We start from the raw sequence: 22,605 nt of genomic DNA on the forward strand, positions 1-22,605 counted from the left end.
TTTTTAATAATTTACACGTTATTTATTATAAATATTTTTCCTTTATGACGTGTATAAATATTTAATAATATTCTTTATGAATAATTTGAAGCAAACTTAAAACGAATCGATTCATTGGTGCCTTATTTAGAAGCCAAGCTACGTGGTTCCCTGCAGTGGAAGTGACAGTAAAATCCAATTTTCTGTTATATCCAGTAGGGATATTTTTACTGCGGGTGGTCAGAGAGTTGCGGTAAGGTTTGAAAAGAATATTTACAATGTCAAATGTCATTATACATTCACTCAAAACAGAAAATCCATTAGTTTGAGCAGAGCTCATCCACCATGTAAGTTAACCATAAATCAATCGATACGATAGTAATTTATGGTGTTTTCTATGTAATATTTGCCAAAAATGTTACCATTTATTGAAATTCTTACTTAATTGAGATATCGGAATCAATTTTCTGCAAGATTTCAATTGTTTAATTAGTGTGTTGCCGGTTTCTGAATGAATTTATAGTTAAATAAAAGATTATTCGTAATTAAAATAGAACTTAAATTGTCTGAAACGTTCTCTTTGTAATATTTATCGTTGAAAAGTAATTTGCTTCATGTATTATTACAACAACACTGTTCTTACACGTTATACAAAAGCAGAAACTGTGTGTTTCAATCTGACCTGCAAGAACACAAAATGTTCTTGCAGGTCAGATTGAAAGAATGTGGTTAATTATACTGAAAGTTGTAAATGGTGCCATTAAAAGGTAATAAAACGTGCTAAGAAGTGTTCTTTTCGAGAAATTCTCTTTACTTACACTTTGTTGTACCTATAACTTTTCCATTTCTGTTATGGATTTAAATTACATTGTCGGTTAGTGAATGCTCGTACCATATTATACTAATAATATTTACGTTCTATTCTCTATTAAATAAAGGTTGTTTTTAAAATAAAACACAGAATAATGATCAATAAAAAAAGGTCTCTTTATATACGTGACCGAAAAACCTTTCGTGTACAGATGAACGTATTCATTCATACTACTTTTATTAACGTCATTTAGAAATATTCATTAGTGAAAATAATTGTATTATAAATTATTCATATTTTCTATACTAATTAATACATACAAACGATATAAATTGACAATCAATAGAAGAATAATGCGCTGAATCCAATACTTTTACTTATTAAATTAACATACATCTGTATTGTAAATTATAATTCATAAATATATAACTCCGTGAAGAAAATCATAATTTCAGTTGCATATAAAATGAAATAATCTTGAAATGGTGCACAATCTCACAAGAATGCAATTGGTTCTGGTGTATTTTTTCCATTTATCAAAAATCAATGAAATTAATTACTGAATCCGATAATAGTAATATAAAATTTAAATCTAGCTGAACGTTTTCCACAATAAATTTTAATCATTAATTAAATTTCTAATTAGTTCTGACATTTTCGTATCAAACAATATGAAAATCAACTACAAGTCGACCCCCTATAACACTGTTGATTATTCCGTTTTATATGAATTCCATTTCGTACGAGTCACTTAGATTTTACAAATACGTGTGCCAGGATGTGAACGGCTCACGTATTTGTAAAATCTAAGTGACTCGTATAACATGGAATTCACATAAAACGGAATAATCAACAGTGTTATAGGGGGTTGACTATACAGTTTTTAACAGAATACATAAATTTGATGCTCTTTGAAGAAGGAAAATCCGTAAATATGCTTTGATATTGAAGCATTAATGATGACTAATTCGATTAGTATCCTTCATACTATAATCTTTTATGATATAACGTAATGGAAGAGTGATTGATAAATAATGCTGTTACACCTACACTTAACAGTATACAAGGCATTATTATGCAATGCAAAATAATGAAGTTCTTCATTCAAATAATCAGATAAAAGATCTAACACGAAAATCATTGCGAAAAAGAGTTTAAAAAACTGGATAATACAAAGGAACAAAGAATGGCGTAACTTAGTTGCGTGTTTTGCAATTTGCAATCGCTCTTACAGCAATTTAAAACTATTACAGAAAATACCAGCTATATTATGAGATTGCTAATTGATTTCGTGTATTACCGTAACATTATCCAGATAGTGAATATTGAATTACAAATTACAAGAAAGGGTATTTCCAAATACATCAAACTGATTATTCAACAATTTCGGTTGAAAATTTCAAGTATCTACTTAACTAAATATGCAATTACATATATGACAATGAATCAAAGACATTTTAAGCCTACCTTTTTGTAAAAGTAATGAAGAATTTACTGTACAAATATTTAGGTGACAATAACAGAAGATTTTCTTATAAAATATTTTGAAGTTTACCTTTAATTTCCAAAAAAATAAAAAAATAATAATGATTATACTATTTTTTTAATATAAAATTGAGAAACCACGAAAAAAATCGACGATTCACGTTCTGTAATCATTTAATGCTTTTAACCAATCAGAAATGTTTGGCAATATCATTTCATTAGAATTAATATTTTAAAATGTTTACGAAAAACAAGAATTATATCAAAGAAAGTAAAATATTTAAGTACCGCACACATACGAAAAGCGGTTTATTAACTGTTAAAGCATGCAAACCATTTATACAGTACGATAAACAGTTAGGACATACGCGATTTCACTTAAATTCGCAGAATTTCATGCACTGCCATACAAATTTCTTTTAAAAAACACAATTCAATGTATTGTTCTTTGATCATAAAGATTTTTCATTAAAATTCCAATTCGAACCATCTATGAAATCGATGAAAGATTCCACAACTGTGAGCAAATTATAACGCGTAAAGAACACGGCATCGATAACGAGCAATTATTTATTGTTCGTCACAATTCCGGGATGCAATTTTTAATTTATTTAATATATGCTCTCCACCTCAAATTAGTAGTGCCTTACCCTTGTACATCATACTTTTTGTTACACTAGAGTTTTAAATAACATTACTTCCAGTTTGCATTGGAAGTTCGTATATAGTTAGCCGGGGCCTCCTGCCCCTAATCTTTCCATATCTGGTCTCGGCTTTCATCTATCTAACTTTGTTCTCGAGATTACAGAAAGACAGACGAGTGAGAATTGGGCTTTTCAAATTGCGGCCCAATAAAATGCAAAGCATCAGCAATGTAATGAGTTGAAAAATCTTAATAATCATGTAAGCATTTCATGCATCTCTCAGTCCAATCATAACCATGTGGACTTTCAATAAATGAGCTTTCTTTTGATGCCATAATCCTCCAACATACTTAAACTCTTGGACAAATGGTACATTATGATCCTAACTATAGAAAATAAACCCTGCGTGACGTTGATGAGCAACTAATTATGATTAACAACAGAAAATCATTCCTCAACGATCACAACAAAAGGAATGTAGTAGATCCAATCCTGGATTCCTCATTATAATTTCGTGAATCAAAGTAAAAGTCTTTGAAGAGTCGTGTTTTTACACAATTGCACTTTTATTCCCCAAAAACAAGTGTTCCGATTGACATTTCTTTCGTTCAAATTCATTGATCTTGAAAATTCTTTTATTCCTCATGAACTTTAAAGTTCATTGATTAAAAGAATTAATCTCTTGAAAATCTGTTTACACAATGCTAATTAATTAAGGAATGTCGAGAAGTAAAATGAAGGAATACTCTTACAATACAAAGACCCTAAATTAAAAGTATCTATATGGAATCGAACTTGAAATCCTCTAGCAGCGGGCCATAAGTCTAGTTGATAATTCATTCCATAAATTAAAATCCATTTTGAGACTACAGTACATTTCAAAAATATTATACAGGAAGCAAATATTTAGTTTATAATTACTGTTTTTACCTTTTTAAAAACGTTTTCCATCCTGAAAATATCCTCTGAGCAAAAATTTCTGTAAATCCAACCCCGTACTCGAACCCAAATCATGAGCATGGCACATGGAAGTATTCGTGGCTTCAGACATCTAAGAAATTCGATTTCCGTATTTCATTTATGTCGATATGCGGGATGAAGATTGTGAATGTGGCCAACTTGACATATCATTTTTGCTTTTCATTTTAATAAGCATTTTTTCCATGCTTATTTATAGGAATTAATTGTACATGAAAAACTGTATAATTCCTAACAATATGACTTTATAGAAACGATGGAAAATGTCTCAAAATTCATGAATAAATTAAAATATTGCACAATTTGATAAATTAATTTCAGGAAAATTCATAATATAATCATGCAACGTGACATACGTAAGGGTAGTTAACTGAGGTGATGCAGTCTGAAGTAATGAACTAAAGTGATGCAACGTCAGTATTGTAAAGTAACATGATATTATTAAGTAAAGATAAAACTTGACTTCACAAAGAAATAATTTATCTTCACATTAGTGTTGTTCACAACTGAACAGAATCAGAACACAATTCATTTGTGAAAATGTTGAAAAATCAAATTAGCAACAATTCAAAGCGGTTGTTCCCAACCTTTTTTCACTTCACCTACTCTTTCACGAAAATTGGAAATTTCGCACACTTCTAAATATTCAAAAACTGTAAATTAGTTCAAGAAATCGAACGATTCGGTAGTTGCAACATCGATTTTTACGTATTTTCAATTTAAATTACTCTGATTCTAGTAAAATAAACACGTACTTAGTCACTAGAAAATAAAAATTCATTTGAAGTATATGAACTCAAAGCTTTAGAAATGTATAAAATTCAGTAAAAACTGTGATTTTTGTATCTTGTATAAACTTATAAAATCTCGAAAGATTTTTTATTGTTTATGTATTTTAAGATTTTACTTATCACTTTACTCATTTCAACATAGCACTTATTTATATTTCATTAATCAGCATTCACTAATCATTGTTTATCAATTATCTTCCTTATCGAGTCATGTGATAAAATTATTTCATAATTGTAACCGAAACTATTCCATGTACAGTAGTGTACATCATCAGAATGTGTAATTCAGTAATTCTTTTATCTGATTGCAAAAATGTGTAGAAACTAACAAAGGTGAATCCATATTTTTATTGAGAAATATCATTATTATTACATGATATCTTCTTGTTGTAAATTATAAAATTCCATCTAGTGTAGTTTCATGAAATGTATAACTGGTATAATGTATATTTCATAATGTTCAAACCTCTGAAAATCATAAAATACAAGAAAACATTAGAAAATCTATGTTTAAAATGAAATTTTCTTAAGACACGTATTGCCTTATTCTTACATTTTCCATATATAAGTTAAGTTTTAATAAAAAAAATATATAAAGAGTTAAAGCATTACAATGCTTCTCTACATCATAAAGCATATTACACACTTGAATACAAGTGTACTTTTAGATTTCATCATTATTAATAATATTCCAGTGCTATTTTTATTTTAATCAGAAGAGAATTGTTGATAACTTGCTTTATAAGGGATCAAAATCATCTTTAATCAATACATAATAAATTCCATTTTTAGTAAATCTGTAACCATCATGAAATACGCTTCAGTCTATTATTACAAATAAACATTTCTCTTAATAAATATTGTATATATTTTAACAATAAGAATATAAAATATTCCTTAGCAATTCATAATTACTTCAGAAAACGTATCATAAAACAGCAATATAATAAAATATTTTAAAATGAAGAAGATACTGACAATAGAGAAGTATCATTTGTACTTCTTTTCAAATTCTCTTATAAAATATTTATTCTGGCTGTAAAGTATATTGCAATGGAGAGTTTCTCTTCCATATATGCCATTCGAAATATAAATAAATAATCAATTTGTATGGCACTTTGCGAAAACATATCTATAACTTCATTTGAAGAAAATATCCATTTACTGCACTTTAATCAATATTTCAGAAAATGTATTAAAATAATTGAATTACTACAGTTTCATTTTAACTTAATGGCTCTTTTTCATTAATGTTTGCATGCTTCACCAAATGGCAAAGTTCATTTCTTCCATCAATAAGTAACGAAATTTACGATCATCGAGGGTCATAATATGGATTCCCCTGAAAAACGTTTCTGAAGATTCGTTGGCTCCAGCTGAATTAATAAAGCAGTTAATTGTTTTATTATTTAATTTTTCCAGTTATTTTCCATTATAAAATGCAAATTAACCATAAAATAGATTAATTTTCATTTCTAATACACATTTTTCTCATTAAGGTTAATTACACTTTGCTGAAAATAGTTCATACTTTGTTTACCATCCAAAAAATATTCTTTTTTTTTCTTTTGTATTTTCACTTATAAATTTTGCAATTTAATTCTATAAATATTAATGAGTTTAAATTTCATTTAACATCTAATTAACATACGAAACATGATGCTACAACGTCAACTGCAGTACAAGTAAGTAGTTTTAAGTAAATGGAATTCGATAATTTAAATAATATTAATAATAATTATTTAAAATAAATAAAATTAAGAATATAAATATAAGATTTTCTTACATTTACACACAAAAATTTACACAAATTTCTTAATCATCCATTGACTACACTTTCAAAAGTATAGTATTGTTTTTAATCTTTATAGGCCTATATATATAATGCCTTTTTAAATATTTCTAAATGTGGAAATAAAATATATATATATATATTATTCAGTAAATTCAAAGAACGTTATTAACTCGTTTCCTAATAAATATTTCTTCATAAAATTATTTCAGTACTTTGAAAAATTCATTATGAAACTGAAATTCTTCGAAAGTAAAACAATTTTCTTCAAAAATTCCAATTAAAAATCAAAAATAATAATTAAATTCTTTTTAAAAAAAGTATTTCTTACATTATTTAATTTATTTATAATACACGTCAGACGATAAATTAGGAGACATTCCATACCATATCAAAGGATGAGAAGAGGGGTGCAAATTCCACCAACTTCTATCCACGTGATTCGAAAATGTGTTTCACGTCTGACTGAACATCGAATGACTTTTTTTGTTTCTATTTTTTTCCTTTGTTAAATTAGTACGAGATAATCAAGTTCAATGATTTTTAACTTATCTTATAAACTTTCTGAAACCAATTTAATAGTTAAAAAGTGCACTTACCTGTAATTTTTTTTATATTTAAACAGCTAAATAAACAACTTGTGCTTTATTTTTTCTGTAATAAAATAAAGAAGATTAATTAATTAATTAAACATTTTAAATTTAAAGTTTTATCTAAAAGATTCAGGTTTATAAAATATATTCTTAAGAAGAAGATTCTGGTGTTTATGTTTTGACAGACACGCCCTTAACTAAATTCCAGAAAGAGTGCTTTTAGTCGAAGCATTTCGTTGGTCAATGGAACGCCCTTTGTTGTGAGAAAACAGGTTCCTCTATGGTCATTGAACTTTCTATTTGTAATTTACCACTTGCACTTTAGATTTTATAATACTTGTTGATTAATAGAAAACAGAAAACTGTCTGGCTCCTGTGAAATTATTAATCTGTAATCAATTTTTTTTGTGGATATTTTTAGTGTTATTCTCTATATATTTTTGTTATTTTAATGATAATTTAGTTGAGATTTTCTTATCTTAATTGTGAACGTCTACAACATTATAAATTTCCAAAGTATTAATACATTATCACTGCTTTATGTAAGAGATATATATAGAAAAATTTATAATTTCAATTATAATAATAATTATTATTAACTAATTTCATATAATATATATTACGAGATAATTAGGAAATTATATATATATCATATTTATTAATAAAGAGAATATAAAAATGATTTTCGAAGGTATAAAGAAATTTTACTGGGTATTTCTTTTAAAGTTGCTGCATGTTGCATGGTGAAACAAGAGACTAATCAATAGTGGATTAAATGGTAATCCTCTTATGATAATATCTGTCTTGATGATGAATTTTGTTTTGAAATATTTCTTTCGTATCAAATAACATTGTGAAGCAATGTGCCTTCTTCTTGAAGCACGTTTAAATTATCATCATTTGTTTCTAAATTCCTATTTCTAAATTCCTATTTCAACAGATTCGTGATATCTAAAAAATCCATTAAAATATCCAAAGAAAGCATTTATCAAGTGTAAACAACAAACACTGATTGCATAAAATAAATCTAAACACATCTAAAAGATTAAAGTTCATTTTAAATAATTATGGAATATTTTCCTTCACACATTGAAGGCCATTCAGGTATAATTAAGAAATAAATTGAATTATTGGGCTGCAATTTGAAAAAATTGCTGCCCAATGATTTCCCCCAAAAGGAAATAAATGACCAGCACGAATCCATTGCTAACGGAAAACTATGATGTACAGGGAGAAAATACAACAGTATAAATTGAGGTGGAGAGCATATATTTCATGGAAAAACATATGATTTAGATTAATAAAAGATTATTTTAACGTAACAAATCTTTGATGGTTATCAATAACCATCAGTTCAATTGCATCAAGAAGTTGCTGATTCATCCGTTCCGTATCACTGTCTTTTCATGAAATACCATTAGGAAGGTGAATCTCTTATTGAAATACCAGCTTACAATTCGAAATTTAAAACCAATATGCCACTAAATACTTCAAAGATTCAATGAATGATCCATCATATGAAATGCAACACAAATACGAACATGAAATTTTCAATGAAATATCTTCCATTTATTGTAATAATGTTTTAGTACATTAATTACTTTATTTTATCCTATTGTTAATTTGATATCAATAAAAATATCCTCTGCTTCATATGAATCAAAACTTTCATAAAATTTCATAACCTTCTATACACGAAACCAGTGTCTAATGGTTCCTAACGCACGTGGCGCCAGACAAAGAAGCAGTATCAAATTCTATTTTCAAAACTTTTTAGCTTCACGTTGCTCAAAGCCAAGATCTTTACAAGAATATTTTAGATATAAACCTAAATATCAACAAAGAATCCATTAAATAAATCAGCATAAATCATTAAAAATAACTTTTTTTTTTTTTCATTGTTAAGTACCAAAACAGGCTTAAACAAATTATCAATCAATTGCTCAATTACAAGATCATAACCGATAAAATGTTTACAAAGCCATTTTACATCCATTATATAATGATTCAGTAACAACGTCATAAAAATTTTCACCAAAGTGATATCATTGTCTGAAAATCTTTCGTGAGAAGCTCAATACGCCCAGTCTATTCAGGATAACGAATTATAAATTACATAAACGAATAAATATATCAGATTCAATATTATCTTGCCAATATTATAATATAAAATGCCTTTATTTAAAAAAAAAGGAAGCAGCTGCTCGTTAATCATCGAGACATGTGGCACAACTTTCACGAAATCATGTCAGAAGAAAACTTTTACCCTCTAAACAACACTAAAAACAATTTATACTTTTCTCCTATACAAAAACGAAGAAAGTGACATTTCATTAACCAAAAAAACTATATTTAAAACACTATAAATTATTTACAAGTCTTTAATAACGCAATAAATATTCTTTAATTTATAATGCACTGTATTATTATTATATAATATTCGAACACGTGATTAGAAAAGTCGCGTCAACGCTAGAAACAAACGACACGAATCACATGTTAAACACGTAATTCTAACTTAAAATACAACTAAAACTACATTTAATATCATGCATCTAATAAATCTCCGTGTGTTTTAATTATTATAAACCTTTAATTAATTTAGTAATTAACGGGTATGTTAAGGATTTTAGTTTATACACACCACCTTTTCTTATCGTTTAAGATATATATTTTTTTTATTATTATTTTTAGAAAATTATCATTAATAAACAACGTACCGTTAATAAAGTGAATACGCACATGACGTCATCGACGTGATAATCAGAATCAGTACCAGAAACGCCGAATAGACTTTGCACATCCTGTCTCCCAACTGACTATACAGTACGAAGCTAGGATGTTAGGCGGGGTGTAAGATTGGGTATCAGGATCTGTCCCATTTATTTCCTGAGGGGGAGCGCGAAAACAGGACGGTGTGTACAAAACCAGTCTACTGTATTTATTCCAACAGGGTAGAGAAGTAATATAACACCTGTCAGACTTCTATTATTCACTAAAAGTATGATGCGACTGTTAAAAATCGATATAAATTTATACTGTTCATATACAGTATAAAAAGTGTCGAATACGTGATTCGCTAGTAATTATAATAAGCGTGTTTATCGTACAAGTTTTCTTTAAATATAATTGTCATATTTAAAAAAAAAAAATGGCTATTTTGTATACCTCATTATGCAAAGTGATACTTTTAAAAAATACATACGACGATGATATCGCTGTTAATTCACTTATAGACGTTACTGTTATTTTATTGTATAAATATAGTAATTATTTACCTAATTAATACAAATTTTTTAAAGAATAACGTGTAGAAACATATATATATTACAAACTTCTAAGTACTTTTTTTCTCTTGATTACTACTTGTTAAACTAGTAATGTTAATTTTTGTTTGTAATTTATATAGTAGATATATTTTTCTTATTAACAATTATTGATGATAATAAAAATATGTAAGCACTTAATAATGATTTTAATATTTATTCTAATTTTTATCTGATATTTTATTATTTCGTTCAAGGACGACACAAGACGGTTAATTTAACATTAGATACTTTTTGGATATTTTCCATACTTTTTGAAATATTGCCAAATGAAAATTCCCTATTCTTTCGACTTTACGAAAATTACTTGTTAAATTATTTTATTATTTTTTTCCATATTTTAAATAATTCTTTTGGGAATTATTAATTTAATTATTGTTATTATCATCATCATCATCCTCACCATAACCACTATGAATATACAGTAAATACTAATATTCTGTTAATTAATTTAATATCTGAGGATGTCTTCACAACTGTTTTTTTATATATATTTTAAGTTGTTTTTTTTTTAATTCTCTGGTCAAAAAATTTCAATGGAAATTGAACGTCTCTTGAATACTAATTGAAATTTTTAATTGTGTTTGGATTGGTAATTTGCATATTGATGACCTTGCTGTTCAAAATTTCTAGAGAATTTCAATGAAATATTTTACAAAACTCTCATTTTCTTGAGAAAATGAAATATTATGAAATTTACCTTACTTTTAATCTTATTTTTATGTGATAATCTGATGCCAAGCTTGTTGCAAGATGCTTTGCTACATTAATTAAACTCGTGACAAAACATTTTATTATAAATCATTATAATTTTATAATAGTTCAGTTATTCTTTCAAAGGATACTTTTTACAAGAGATTTATATATTTTCTTACGAATTAGAAAAAAGTTGGTTTGAAAGAACCGTATGTAAAACCACGTAAACATGTTTCTATTTCGGAGCTACTTGTTTTAATTTCAAACATTTGCATGTACTACACGTGAAGAAAATATTAATACTTTTCTAATTATTTAAATGGAAACTCCATTCGCTAATTAAAAACATGATTAAAAATACTTTTCTACACTTACATCAAACAATAACAATACGCAAATACTATCCAGTATCCACTCGCATGTATGCTACAGCTATAAATTAATATTGTAGATGTTACATTGTTTATGAAAAGAAGTTAAATTTAAATTAAAATATTCATATTTATTACAAAATTAATTGAATTTCTAGGAAGGATCTCGAACAATCAATATGGCTGAACACGAAACAATATTATAGTTTATAACGGTAGTTTTATATGAAAGAATAGCAATTTCTCTGAAGGCAAATCGTTAAAAATCATTCAGGATTATATAAATTTAAGAATTAGTTGAATTAAATTATAAATAAATAACGAGCAATACGGTTTTATCTTAAATTTTATATGCAGAATACCATTGATCCTAACTGTGGTTAGGATTCATTCATCTTCGTATAAAAGTTAATTTATTTTAAAAATTATACATATACACATACAATGTTCTTCTTTTATATATTAAAAGAAATTTGTTTTGCATCGTTGTGATAGCAACGAGAAAATTTAATGTTTTGAAAGGTCAGCAAACCATCTAATTGGTATATCGACTTTAACGTATTCGTGAGATAAAACGATAATATAGCATGTAGAGGTAAACATTTACTTTATTTTAGAACTCATATTATTGGTAATACCATAAAATGCAATTTATACAGCTATTTAATTCTGTATCTATATCGAATATATTCATGAATACTGCACATATATCGTAAAAAAAGAATAATTATAATTAAAGATATCGAGCATTTCTTTCCTGAAGGTCCCTACTGGAGACATCAGATAAGTAGGTGTACGTAAAAGATATATTACTTTTTCAACAAGATAGGTGTATAAAATCCTATCAGCAACGTCTCACGCATTCGTACGAACTTATATTTTCCTTACATATTAAAAGAAAACAACGTTTTTTAATATAGATTTGACTATTAATTTCCTTCTGACAGACTGTATTTAGGTTACTCAATAGTTTTTGAATTTTTCCTGGTAACAGTTCATTACTCTTAAATAATTATTTTGACATTTAATTGCCGTATATGTAGGTTTTTACTGTAGTGCAACAGACAGGAACTAAAGTAATATAAAAGCATTGAACTGTATTAAGACAAGAAACAACAGCAATGTACTGGTAAACTTTCAAGTAAAATAAACAACCGAAACTAATGTACCATTGTTTTCGTAAATATTTTTATTTTAAAATATTAAATGTTTAACTTTTTTTCTACAGTAGAAGAATTTCGTAATAACGAACTTGGGGAAGACTCAAAAATGTTTGTTGTAATGAAAAACGTAAAGAATTATCAAATTCATTGTTAAATATTAAGTCCACGTAAGAAGCAAAGATGTTATATAGTGTTACTTCGATTGTTTATTACTTATTTTATGTAAATAAATTCAACGTAATTCACGCTTCCGAATATTTTTCCTACTCTTTGATTTCTTCTGAAAAGGGCTGACGAATACCAGAAGGATCTCAATGACATTTCCCTTCCCCGTTTGTCTCTCAATGCAATTGGATATATTCCAGTATACATCTTGTTCGGTTGCCATACGTTCCAGTAAAAGCTTGTTAAAGCTTTTACTGGAACGTATGGCAACCGAACAAGATGGCGGAAGCAAACAAAGCTATATAGGCATTTGTAGACTTATTTTGTCAAAATAACTCAAATAAACTTATATTTAATTACAACATATGAGATTAAATAATATTACATTTTTGGACATTGCGGTTCATCAATGCGCTGTTTGATTCATACTGGAATGTGCCCATTTTATCTTCGTGCCTTATTACAACTAAATTTTTAAAAAGGCTTAAATAGCCTGTGGCTATAACAACTTGCAATTCTTGTTCAGATACATGTGCAACTCGTTACTTGTCAGTTCATTCGGTACAGTCGATTAACCAGTGGAAAACAATACACAAACGGACAATTGGAAGATTTCATTCCACAAGATCGAATACCACCGTATTCGATCTTGTGGAATGAAATCTTCCAATTGTCCGTTTTCAACCTGACGATGGCCTATGGAATAGGTCGAAAACGTTTGTTTTAAATAAACTTTCTCGGCAACGATAAAGGTGTTTGGTTATTGTTTGAAGTTTCTCATACCAATGAAAGATCTTGTCATGGATTCCTACCGAAGTTGATTGAGAAAAATGTAAAAGTTCGTTATAATAGATTCCATTGTACTTTAATTATAATATTCAAAGCCATGAATTTAAATTAAGACGTAAAATTTCAGAATCAAGAAATTCAAACCGACTCCACTATTTAGTTCTAAGAATAACTGAATGTTTTTAAAAAGTCAGTACTTATATCATTAAATTTTCAATTATTTAAAAGTAATGTTATCGCCTTTGTTTATAGCAAACGGACTGGACTAATGGGATAAGGCAATGCAACAGGGGGTAAGGAGGGACTGAGATTATTTGACCCGTTCGTCACAGAATTGTTATAGAGAACGTATCGTACAGGAACAGTGTTTATTGGCTACGTAGAAGTTTACATTACCAATCAAGTGTTCCTGTATGTTAAGTTCGCCATAGCAATTCTGCAAAGACAGAAATAGATTTCCCATGTTCAAATGTTTCCTCCGAGATGATAATGAATTAACCTATACTTTATTAAGTTTATTCCCCTTATGAGTTTAACTGCCAAGTAATAATTTCTTTCTGGGTTGTAGTTAATGGCTTGGAGCTTTGCACCTCCTCTTATAAATCTATAATAGATAGAATTTTTCCCACTTATGACAAATGATCGTTCCCGTGAGTAAAAGACATGAAAATGACATTTTTGGTTGAATATTTAAGCTAGATGAGAAATAATATAAGATTTTCCAAATACCTTCAAAACAATCACTCGTCATTAGAGTTTAAGCGAAACGCAATAAAGTAAATCAGATATTCGAAAAAAAAAAATTTCCACAAGTAAATTTTCATCTATAAATCCACATAATGGACACCGAAACAAAACTATCTGAGCCATAGAAGCAAATCATTTCTATTAGATTGCCTTTCAGTCTTTGTCCTGTTTAATAGTTTATATGGAGATTCTAGCGTTACATGTTCTTTCTCCGATTGTTTGGTGTTTGATCGCTATCTAACGAAGAACCGGCCTTATAGAACTTGCCTGAACGCCTAGTCCTAAGTTCTATTCTATTCTCTCCCCCTTGTTCATATGGAGATAATTTTAAAGTTTGAGGGATCAATGATCCCGCTAAGCACCACCGTCGGTTACCTAAACAAGGGCCTTGGGTAGTGCCCAAGGCTGCAAAAATAAGCCGTCAGAAGCTCCGACATGTCCCCACAACAGATAGGTGGGAACCAGATACACACGTTTCTATCCAGTCAGCAACATTGTATACCTGTCTGTGCTTAGATTTGTTGCGGTGTCGTTAAATTACGTCTTCTTTTCTCTTAACATTTTCGGAAAATTTGTCATTCTTTTTATTGGAATAATTTCCTACAAACTCGTTCCGTCGTATTTTATAGAAAAATTCGTGAAAGTTCGTCTACAAATTTTAATTGCAAATATGTAGTTAAAAACGAAACCATAAAACTAAAAACGAACAAAAAATATATATAGTAAAATAAGTTGTATCTAAGTATATGCTCGTACTTTGTACTTATAATAAATTATTAATTTAAAAAGTTTAGAAGCACATATAAATGCAAATTTTTGAGCCGCACAGCCTCGCAAATGTTTACCCCTGTTCTGTATTCGGACAAGAAGACTGTGCTTCCGTATGAAATTCCGTCACGTAGTTGTCCATCTAAGTGTATTTAATCTATGATTGGAATAAGCAAGAAGAGAAACGGCCGAATATTATGAATTACATTCCGAATGCTAATTGAGTGTGCCAAAGGATTTAGATCTTTCTATGATTAACCGTAAGAAACAAAAGATATAGTGACAATGAAAAGAGGTACCAGCCTGGAAAGCAATTCTTTTCTGAGAATCTTTCCTTTAACATTTTATGAACACCATAAAGACAAAATTTTACTCTTTCCTCGTTTTTATCCGATAGACACGAGGTTAAACACAATTCTTCAAAAGATAAATGACCAAATGTTGGGAAATAGGCATGCTGAAAATCTGAATGTATTCTCTGTATGGAAATTGTCCTTTCAGACACAGGCAATTTCCATACAGAGAATACAGGATAGTGTAAAGATTATTATACTACGACTACATTCGTGTCGCACGATAAATGAATACAATAAATAGACTTTATATCAATGTGTTCGAACTATGAAAATACAAAATTCGAGTCAAAGTTTCGGTCCATTTTCAAGACGGCTCATTGGGTACCCACAGAATCAGTCCGTTCGTCCGTGCAAGAGAACAATTTGAGAAATTTACATAGGAAAATATCCTATTTATACGTAAAAAATTTAAAGAAAATCTTTGTTCATTGGTTTTTCTTTCGAGTCGAGCACTGGTGGACACTTAAACAATGGTCACATCTAGCCATTTTCATCCGCACAGGCAACTGCAACTGCAAGATGTGACCAGGGTTTAAAACAAAAAGAGCAATCGAATATCAATGACTTTGGAAGTGACTTTAAATAATCATGGATAGTAGAAAAGCAATTACTTAATGAATAATTTCAATATACAAATAAAAAATACGAACCTTTACAAATACTTGTATTTGTTTAAATTAAAAATTCACACATCTCAAAAATTGCAAATTCTATCAATAAATTTAAATCAAAGTCCGAAACTTAAAATCTGTCTTTTGGACTTTAGCGAGTCAAACAAATGATTAAAATTTACATTGCAATGCAAACAATATGTTTCAGTTAAATGAAAAAGCTATACAGTTTTATAAATTCAGCAACGAGTTGCTTAACTTTTCCGGCAACATTTGAAATTGCATTTAAAACATTTAACTCCCCACCTCCTCGACCATTAACTAGTAAAATTTAACATCAATTCCCTAATAAACGAACCTCCATGCAAAATTTCAGAAATTTTCGACAAAAAGCACAGGAGTTTAATTATTAAGCTCCAGACGGGTTGAACGAAATCGTGCCACACACACACACACTATACATACAGAAAAGAAACACGAAATTCAAGACTCATTCTCTATCTCTATCTCATTGGTTTATATGAAGTGTGCAGCCTTTCCGGCTGCATTACTCCGAAAGAGCGATGACGTTAGCATCCGATAATTCGGCCAAAGCTTTTTTAATTGCTTGGCCTTGCGTGAGAGCGGAGGAATAATGCCTTCCGGGTGGTCTTTTAAGGATAACTGGCCCCTATCCAGGCGTTACAGACGTGGGGAATACCCAGAAAACTTCACGTGGCTAGCCCGTCCTGGCGAGGAGAGAACCCACGACCAAACTACCAGTGTTCAGGGAACGGAAGCCTTCAAAACTTATTCAAAAACTAAGCCAATTTTTAAAAATGCAAGGACTTTCTCCACTTTAGATTATGTAAACAGTAGACTATTAATAAAAAATTTCCAAGAAAAAAACAAATTAAAGAATTTTACTAAATTTAATCGAATAAAAATATCGTTTATACTTTCCTAAAAAATTCAATATTATTCAATGAATATCTTAATGATATTTTATGTAAGTAAAAGTAACTTGAAAGCACTCTCAAAAGTTGATCTAATTATAAGAAAAAGTAAACGAATTCGAAGAAATGTTTTTCATTACGGTTTCTAAAAATACAACTTGATTCGTCTTTACTTAATATTTCAGTCTACATTTATATCGAATTACATTCTTTTCCTTCCTAATCTATTTATAAATTGATCTAGTCCGAAAAAAAGAAAATAATTAGAATTAAGTACATTTACGTTGAAACAATATAGAGAAATAATTATAAATTCAGGAAATTCGTGGAAAATATATAAAATGTAGCTGTTTTAAAAATACAATGGTATAATAACAAAACAACATATTATTTAACAGATGTATTGCTCACTAATCTAATTTGAGAACGAAAAACTGTAGTTACAGACCTCTCAATGGCGATTTCAATCGTTAGAAACTTAACTTTTTTGTACGTTTCGCGATTTTAGGATATCGAAAATACGTATTTTGCGACTTCGTCGTGATACAGTATTCAGAATTTGATATTAGGTAGGATACGAATCTAGATTGTGTGTTGAAATCCATTACAAACCTTGATCACATCCATTACTTGCTAAGATTCTAGTAGTTAGCACAATGGTGTAAATGATGTGAGGACCTNTGATTTTTTTTAATTTTATAATTAAATATTAATTATTTAAAAAGAATTACTATATAAAACATTAAGTTAAATAATTATCTTTATCTTTCCAGTTGCACGAAGCTCGAAAAGAAAGAATGACCTAATTTATTAAAACAGTTCATGGACATAAACTTGTATGGCATTCCTCATTTTAAAATAAGGTTTCTCGTAACAGTTATAACTAACTGTTTAAAAACAATTGTTTTCTGATTTGTTTGTTTTATATTTTATAGAAATATAAGTAATTTTTATTTGTTTAACTGTATATACAATCCAGGAATGATTTCCCCTCTCAGAACCTTGAACTTTGAACCTTACATATATAGTACTTTATATTGTTGTTATTTAAAAATATATTTTAAAGAAAAACCCAGGAATTTTTCGGGAAAAAGTCTGTCCAGATATGTCGACCCCTCTCCCACACTTCCCGCTGTGCACCTGTTTGAATCCACAGTAACGATGGCGACTTCTTGGAATGTGTCGTTTAATCATCTTGAACTTACGTGCAGAACTTGCGCAAAATGTTTTTGGTTTAACGACACATGCTGTGATACCGTTAGACATGGATGATACGAATCTAGATTGTGTGTTGAAATCCATTACAAACCTTGATCACATCCATTACTTGCTAAGATTCTAGTAGTTAGCACAATGGTGTAAATGATGTGAGGACCTTGTGCAATGTTGATTATCGTACGATATTTTTCATGTTTTCTAAATATATTGACCTATAAATACTCAGTGATAAAAAGTTGCAAACCGAGAAGAAGTCGTTGGAATCGAATAAACTTTTATTGCCTTTGAACGTAATGATGGTAATAGATGGGCAGATGATCGAGTGGTTGGCACGACAGCCTACCGATCTGGGAGACCCGGGATCGAAAAACCCAGGAATTTTTCGGGAAAAAGTCTGTCCAGATATGTCGACCCCTCTCCCACACTTCCCGCTGTGCACCTGTTTGAACCCACAGTAACGATGGCGACTTCTTGGAATGTGTCGTTTAATCATCTTGAACTTACGTGCAGAACTTGCGCAAAATGTTTTTGGTTTAACGACACATGCTGTGATACCGTTAGACATGGATGTGTACAGGCACCATACTGCGACACATTTTCCTATTGCAATTACCACTCGAGATCTCTCATACTCGTAGATAGCCAAAGCTGCCAACTGGCTGCCAACTGCTTGATGGATGACAAATCCGGACAACAGGCAGGTCGAGGTACTATGAAAACGTTACGAAGACATTTCTGAAAAACACTACCTGTGTGTGGACAAACACTATCTTGCTGGAAAATGGATGTTTTCAGTGTTGCTATGAAATACAACACACGACTATGCAGGAGTTCATAAACTTACTGTTCCAAAAGTCTTTCGTATCATTATTTAGGAGTGACCGACTGCCATACGAGATATATTCCCAGATCAGTACGCCAGCAGGGAGGGCAGTGTGGTGCCACTTAAAAGTAAAGGCGAAATTGAAGCGCACACCAATGGTTTTCCACACTGTAACATTATGGTTGTCCATTAAAAAACAGAACCAGTGTTTGTCACTAAAGATGATAAACTACCAATCCACAGCAGTCCGTGCTTCTCTGTTACCTCACTGCAAACAAAACTAACTATATTGGGGTGTTAATGGCAGAAGATGTAGCGGTCGCCGTGAATGCAAATTTGTCTTCACTAGTGCCTGCCAATGATATGGGAAGAAGCAGTTCTGTAGCAAGGCTTTCCCTTTACTTATTCAACGATCACGTCTCCTGGTGGTCTGTCCAGAGCCTGCCCATCGTGCACGTGTGCACTCATGGATCTACTTTCTTCAACAGCTCTCACAGTCAGGTCAGAACAACGTAGATGGAGGGCAATTCGCCGAAATGGCCATCCTATGCCTTCAGCCCAATGATGCGATCTTTATCAAATTCCGCCAGTTGGGCGTAATGTTTCTAACTGAGCCTTATAGGCTTGTTTGGCTTTCGAAGATCTGCAAACAATAGGTACTCTGAAAATTCTTAACACAATGATCCTCGGCAAGTTTTTCTAAAAGCTACTGAAATAGCTATTTTAAGGCACTCTGGTACGATAAGTTATTTTGTAAATCGCAGGTTATTTCTTGGAACTTCTTAATTTTCTTCTTATTTTACGTAATTCATTGGAAAATGAGATGTTAAATAAGATATTAAAATGCATAATTTTTCAAAAATACCGTTGAAGATATGTAAAATCGTATATTTTAATTACAATCACCGTTAATTATTCTTAGAATAATTAATACTTTTAGTGATATAATGAAAAATTCCCATTGGAATCTTATTAAATTCCTGTTGCAGAATTAATGCTAATTACAGAAGTGGCAGTCATTGACACTGAAAAATCAGTGGAAGAACATTTATAAAATAAATTTTACAAGAACTTAACGAAAGTTAAAGTTATGCTATATTTTATGCGAAATTAGTAAAGCAAATGATTAATAATTACGAATTTTTCAAATTAAAATCGTGCCAGCCTTACATTAACACCTAGTAAACATAGAAATCTGAAACATTGGGAGGATTAATTGGGAAAGAAATCACTGTAAACACATCTTCTATTATTTCTTTATAGTGTCTGATTATTCTATAGATAAATTATATTGAAACATATTAGTGAACATAGCAGATCTAGTTTTTCAAGTATAAAACATTAAAAATCTTGCAAAATATGCCACAAGATATGGTTGACTATTCGAAATTTCAAAGTTACAACCGTTGAAAGGACAAAGGTCAAACTATCAAAATACCACGATAAAGTGCCAGTGTTTAAATCGTTTAATATTGCCACAGTTTTATATTTAAACCAAGATGTTGGCACCAGAGATACGGTTCTTTCTTGTTGCATTATGAAAAATTAAAAGAAAAAATGAAATAATAAAATTTTTAAAATTTATCTGAAGCTAAAAGCATTCAAAAATAGTACATTTAAAATATAAAAATCTGAAAATTTTACATAAAAATTAATATTTTTCCAACTATATCTTTATTGGAGGATTCGATTCTTCTTCAGAAAAGTTCATCAACAATGGACTCTTTGTTAAATATTTCTAAATTTTTATAATTAAACTATAAAAACTTAATAATAATTTTAAAATATTTAAAAATTTATATAAGAAACGTAATATTTTATGTATATTTATAAATTATAAAGATAAAAATACTTGAAATCTTACATACGTTCATTGAAATCAGCTAGATCATCCGATAATATAGAGATTTTCATATTGATGATTTTTTTTAATTTTATAATTAAATATTAATTATTTAAAAAGAATTACTATATAAAACATTAAGTTAAATAATTATCTTTATCTTTCCAGTTGCACGAAGCTCGAAAAGAAAGAATGACCTAATTTATTAAAACAGTTCATGGACATAAACTTGTATGGCATTCCTCATTTTAAAATAAGGTTTCTCGTAACAGTTATAACTAACTGTTTAAAAACAATTGTTTTCTGATTTGTTTGTTTTATATTTTATAGAAATATAAGTAATTTTTATTTGTTTAACTGTATATACAATCCAGGAATGATTTCCCCTCTCAGAACCTTGAACTTTGAACCTTACATATATAGTACTTTATATTGTTGTTATTTAAAAATATATTTTAAAGAATTTTCGGAAAAAATAAACTTTATATATTACATTTTTGTAAAATAAAACATTACATTAGTAAAATTATATAGAAGTTATAATTTTATGCAATGGTTTCCTGTATCCTCAAGAGATTCCTCTTAAGAACTATGAAGTTGCGATGCGTTTCATTAAATAAACATTAAATGTCTTTTAAAAAGATAAAAATAATAATGCTATTGTTTGTTCTACAATATTAATTAAATCGAGAAAAATATAATGCATGTTAAACGGGAATCATAACTAGAGCACAGACAATAATTTCAAATGAAGTTCTTTATACACTGGAAAAAAGACTGGGAACTTGCAGTTCTAAATATAAGTATGTCATTATTACTTAAGTTGTTTACAAAGACCTAGTTTCAGCAACCATATATTTTAGAAGAACATTCATTTTTTTAAAACTAGAACAATCGATAAGACCATTCTCGTGAATTCAAAACAGCCGGATGATGACCTACTTATAACTATTATAGGATCTATAAATATGTACCTTTCTTGCAGAAAATAAACAATAAAATTACCAGTTTAATCCGATATTTAAATACAGTCGAAGTTCTTTTATATCTACATTTAAATATTCTTGCTTGTGTTAAAGATTCTTATATCTTTGCAAAAGGAACAAAGTGGACAAGAATGTTCAAGATTACACAGACTGGACGCGAATCCTTTAAGATGTCAACAATGTAAATGAAATTACCATAATTACATAGTAATTTAAATAAAATAAAATAACAAAATTAATGAATTTATGACATTTTATGATGGTTAATAAGCCTGAAAAATATACGTTATTTCCTGGTAAATTTGTAAAAACAGGTAAATTTTTAAAACTTAAGAAAGAACTATTTCAAATTTCAAATTATATTTCACTATATGCTGATGGTCTTTGATTAGAACAGTGCTTTGCAATCTTTCACGGCATCTCACAGTGTAACGAGAAGCTACTAGCGATTTCGTACGATTACTTGAAAACATATATATTCATTTAAAATTTAAATAAATATTGTATATTAAGAATGTCACACTTACGCAAATATGCCAGAGTGCCCGCTTTAAAAAACACAAATAAATTTTAATCCAAAGTAGTTCGTATGAATATTTGTTTGAAAAAGAGCTAATCATTCATATTATCCTTCAGCAGATTCTTATATTCAAAGTTATGAATGTACTTTAAATATATCAGAATATCGAAAGTTTTACCAGCTGTAATTTCATATCAAGATTATTCATGGGAATA

The 22,605-nt window shown here is 29.2% G+C and overlaps 1 protein-coding gene across 1 annotated transcript in view; it reads right to left on the reverse strand.

The window, feature by feature from the left end:
• Positions 1 to 9,994, reverse strand: part of LOC111625331 — a 45,217-nt gene extending 35,223 nt beyond the window's left edge. Inside the window, exons 1-2 of the mRNA XM_023368472.1 lie at positions 9,794 to 9,994; positions 7,080 to 7,134 (exon numbers count right to left, since the gene is read on the reverse strand). The gene's annotated coding sequence lies outside the window, so the exon portion shown is untranslated. The remainder of the gene's footprint in view (positions 1 to 7,079; positions 7,135 to 9,793) is intronic.
• Positions 9,995 to 22,605: the final 12,611 nt, after the last annotated feature.

The sequence above is a fragment of the Centruroides sculpturatus genome, unplaced genomic scaffold (genome assembly GCF_000671375.1).
Source record: "Centruroides sculpturatus isolate CEXI.00-Female unplaced genomic scaffold, Cexi_2.0 scaffold77, whole genome shotgun sequence".
Classification (NCBI taxonomy): Eukaryota; Metazoa; Arthropoda; class Arachnida; order Scorpiones; family Buthidae; genus Centruroides; species Centruroides sculpturatus.